The 4903-nt window shown below is 41.2% G+C and overlaps 1 long non-coding RNA gene across 1 annotated transcript; it reads right to left on the bottom strand.

Moving 5' to 3' along the window:
* Positions 1-3171: 3171 nt before the first annotated feature.
* Positions 3172-4903, bottom strand: LOC131180983 (uncharacterized). The gene is made up of 3 exons (XR_009149628.1): positions 4822-4903; positions 4167-4235; positions 3172-3409 (listed from the first exon to the last, which is right to left on the bottom strand). It is a non-coding gene; the product is annotated as an uncharacterized LOC131180983 (long non-coding RNA).

The following is a 4903-nucleotide window of genomic DNA, read 5'->3' as shown; positions in this document are numbered from 1 at the left end:
ACCACCACGGTGCATGGCAAAAGGAGACTCATGTGCTTCCTTTAAAATGATCCTCATCAATTCAACAACATTAGGAACACAAATTACGCCTCGGTGTAGCAATAGACCATCATCTCGAGTGAGAATTACGGTTTCTTGCCCTGCTGGCTTCTTCCATCGACTTCGATACTTGATCATTCTGAGCACCATTCTAATCGATCAATCAACACCGCTGTACATGCCATGCAACCGCTGCCGCCTCATCATTAATCTCTAAGCTGGCATGCAATGATCTTAACTCATGTACCAAAGACAAAGGAGTAACCGTAGACTTGCCATAGTCTTGCGACTTAAGGCATCAGCTACAACATTAGCTTTCCCTGACTGATAGTGTATCAGACAATCATTGTCTTTTATCAACTCTAACCATCTCCTCTGTCTCAAATTCAGCTCTTCTTTAGGTGCCCAAATACTTCAAACTCTTATGATCCGTGTAGATGTAACATTTCTCCCCATACAAATAATGTCTCCAGATCTTAAGAGCAAACACAATGGTCAAGCTCCAAATCATGTGTCGGATAATTCCTCTCATGCGGTTTTAGTGGCGTGATGCATAGGCAATGACATTTCGATCTTGCATCAACACACAACCTAACCCGTTGTGAGAAGCATCAGAATCAGTATATTCTTTACCCGGTGTGGGTAAAGTTAGACTGAGCTTCACCAAACATCTCTTCAATTCATCAAAACTCACTGGCATTTATCCGTCCCACCGAAATTTTACATCTTTTCTAAGCGGCTTGGTCAATGGAGATGCCAACATGGAGAATCCTTCACAAATCTACGGTAGTATCGGCTAAACCAGAAAACTACGAATCTACGTGACATTTACGGTGGCCTCCAATTAAGGACGACTTCAATCTTACTTGGATCTACCTTAATGCCCTCTTCGATACTACATGCCCCAAAAAGATATTTCTTTCACCAAAATTCACACTTCGACAATTTGGCATATAGTCTTTCTCCTCAAAGTCTGCAATACAATCCGCAGATGTCTATCATGCTCTTACGCATTCCTCGAATATACCAATATATCATCTATGAATACCACCACAACCGGTCGAGGTATGGTGCGAAAATAGTGTTCATCGGATCCATAAAAGCGGTAGAGCATTAGTTAACCCGAATGGCATGACCAAGAACTCATAATGGCCAAAGCGGGTTCTGAAGGCAGATTTAGAAATACTTTGCTCTTGTACTTTCAGTGATAATAACTCGATCTCAGTCAATTTTGGAGAACAATTGCACCCTCAACCGATCAAACAAGTCATCAATGCGGGTAATGGATATCTATTCTTTATTGTCACCTTATTCAACTGCCGATAATCAATACACAAGCGGAGAGTGCCATCTTTCTTCTTTACAAACAACACTGGCGCTCCCCAAGGTGACACACTAGGGCGGATAAAGCCCTTGTCAAGCAATTCTTGCAACTGCACTTTCAACTCTTTCAATTCTGCAGGTGCCATTCTATATGGCGTTATAGAGATTGGATCCACACCAGGCATAACATCAATTTCAAACTGCACCTCTCTTTCTGGAGGTAATCCTGGCAATTCTTCAGGAAATACATCCGGAAAGTCACATACCGTAGGGATGTCCCTTAGTGCTGGACTCCCCACCTGGGTGTCTATCACATGTGCCAAGTATGCTTCACACCCCTTTTTAATCATCCTTCTGGCTAGTGCAGCCGAAATGATGTTTGATGGCAGTAAATGCCTCTCCCCGTGTATTACCACATCACCGTACAAAGGGAGACCAAAAGTGACTGTCTTCAGTCTACAGTCAATCATGGCATGATGCCTGGCTAACCAATCCATGCCCAAGATGATATCATACTCTCTGAAGGGCATTTCAATTAAGTCTGACAGGAAAATATGTCCTTGGATCACCAAAGGACAGTCTCTATAGATTCTGTTGACCCGGACCTCTTGTCCTAATGGACTAGTTACTAGCACTTCAAAACCCATTTGCACACATGGAACAGCAAGTGAACTGACTATGCTAGCACTAACATATGAATGGGTTGAACCCGGATCAAACAACACAAATACATTTTGACCAGAGATAGAGAATGTACCAGCTACCACATCGGAAGTCTCAGCCTCTTCTCGTTGTCTCATCGTGTAGACTCTGGCTGACGCACTTCCTTGTGCAGACTGACCAACTGTGCCCTGACTGCCTGAAGCAGTGCCTCTACCTCTGCCTCTTCCTCTGCCAACAGACTGTGAGCCTCTAGGAGCAGGACTCTGAATAGATCCCTCGGCAGTAGTAGGAGCTGGACCATATCTCGGAGCACTAGTACAATCTTTAGCTATATGGCCCTTGCCTCCACAGTTAAAGCAGGCTCCAGTGGCCCAATAACATTCCCCCCCATGAATCTTGCCACAAGTCTCACAGGGGCGGGCAGAATGTGAACCTCGCTGATCACGACTGACCTAGGGGGTCTCTGACCAGAAAATCTGCCTCTGCCAAATCTGCCACCTCGACCCCTGCTGGGTCCACTAAACTTCTTTTTCTTTCCGGAGGTAGCACCAGAACTCTGCTCAACTGATTTTTCCCCCTTGTCTTTTTCTAATTTCTCGACTTTTTCCTTCACTGGGGTTGCTTCTGCTTCAACTCTTTCCAGTTCAAGTGCTTGGGACATAAGTTCTGAGAAGTTGCTGTGTCGAAATCCTATAACTTGCATCCGTATGCTGGGCTTCAAACCCGTCTCAAATCTCTTGCATCTTGCTTTACTGGTAGTAAGGAGACTCTCCGCATAGTGACTCAGGCGGGAGAACTCCCTCTCATACTCTGCCACTGATCTATTCCCTTGTTTTAGACTCAAAAACTCTTGCAATTTCTGATCAACATATGCAGGATGTATTGCATGCGAACTCTCTGATAAAGTCATCCCAGGTTAGCACTGGTGGTTCAGCCAAGCTGTGGGGGATGGTCTTCCACCAGTCATACGCATCCCCTTGCAGTAGAGACACAGAATACTCAAACTTTAATTCATCTTGGCAGTGCAGCTTCTTAAATACTCTGTCCATTCTTTCAAGCCATTGCTCTGCCTCAAGTGGGTCTCTTTGTACTTTAAATTCTGTAGCCCCATACTTCAATAATTTATCATATTGTCCGGCCGAGGCAGTGGTTGTGCCACAGGTGGTTGGGGTGGAGCTTGAGCAGGCATACCCCCAGCCATTTGTTGAAACATTGCCGCTATCTGCTGTGCGAACTGTGCAGGAATTTGCGGCATTTGTGGGGCTGGTGCTGCTGACCCACTGACATTCGGTAAAGCTGGGGCTTCCCCTTGTGCCTCAGCTTCAACAGACTGCTCAACTGAGCGATCCCCTTCTTCCATTTCAAGCTGAAGTTAGGGTATCTCCTGAACAAGTAACACAAGGAGATTTCCCTCCGTTAGTTCATATTCATGATGTAATGCACTGTATGTAACAAATATGGACATTGAGCAGTTGTACTTAACAAAGAAAAGACACAAATTCACAAGCTAAAACATACTTCAAAAATTTTGCTCTGATACCACTAAAACATGTCACACCTTACCCCTCTGTAAGGCATAACATGATCCCGTAGAATACCTAATGAACTACCGAACTTCACCTACCGATAACTCATTAAGTACCCTACAAGGGATTTTAAAACAATTTTCTTATCTTTGACAAGTGGTGAGCATTTCTAATGAGTATTTAAAACATTTAGTTGAAATTAAAACTAATTAATATTTTTGGCCATTTTAGTTTTCCGCAAATTTGATAAAAATTTTGACAGAGTTTCCTCTGTATTTTGAGAAAACCGTTCTTCGAATACCTGTAAAAAGCACTTCTAAAAGATTTTCTCAACCACTACTTCGGTTTCACAATCAAACTCAATCAATTTATCAAAATTCACAAGTTCAGTAATTCTCAAAATACTGTCAATCAATATCATTCATATTTCATTAAAAACAAAATAATTTATACATAACCTTACAAATTTATATCAAAAGAAACACAAACTAAACTTTATTACAAACTTCATACAAATTTGTGTACAAGCTGCTCAAGACCCATTTTTACATGTCCATACATTTATGTGCAATATATACATCAAAAGAAGTATTCTGATTAGGGTATAAATTATACCCGAAGGCTTCAAACTGATGACTTCACACACCTCAGCAGCTCAGTCTGCTGCTCCTCTAATCTCTGTATCTGCGACAGCAATAAAAGCTATCGCTGAGTACTAAGACTCAGTGGTGCACAATATACTAAAATAATCTTTATGCAAAACTTAAAGCACATTCATTCAAAAATTTGATTAAACATGAAAATTAAATACAATCATGCATTGTAAGATTTTACATGTAAACCAAGTTTATTTCAAAGTATCAAAACACATTTCATAAAACCCACAGTTAAATCATGCCATTCGAAACAAATAGAATCTCAATAGCCAGAGGCTAAAGAGAAATCACATCACAAGGCTAGCTAGCTCAAATATATGGATATCCATTCACATCCTCTTCTACTGGCACACCTCAACACTTCTCCAGAGAAGGAATCAAAATTCGAAACTAATTACCCCCACTAGTCGTGCTAGTGAGGTGTTCAAATATGTGGTCATGACACTGTGGTTTCAAAACTTATCTTAACAATTTGCTAAACATTTTCTTTTCAAATATACATAATAACTTTCAACAATTTAGATCAACATCATAAGAATGTCATAATCCAATATTTCACATTATTTAAAACGATATGCAAAAGATGATTATAAAAGTATATGTTGTGCACAAACCTCAAACGAGTCGTCCTTTAGCCTCGACTCGGTTCCTCGGGTTCCTTCCCGATATTATTTTCAAATGAAACACACAATTTTA

Source organism: Hevea brasiliensis, chromosome 6 (genome assembly GCF_030052815.1).
Source record: "Hevea brasiliensis isolate MT/VB/25A 57/8 chromosome 6, ASM3005281v1, whole genome shotgun sequence".
Lineage (NCBI taxonomy): Eukaryota > Viridiplantae > Streptophyta > Magnoliopsida > Malpighiales > Euphorbiaceae > Hevea > Hevea brasiliensis.
Note: the sequence above shows the minus strand (reverse complement) of the source record. Positions and strands in the feature narration are given on the sequence as shown.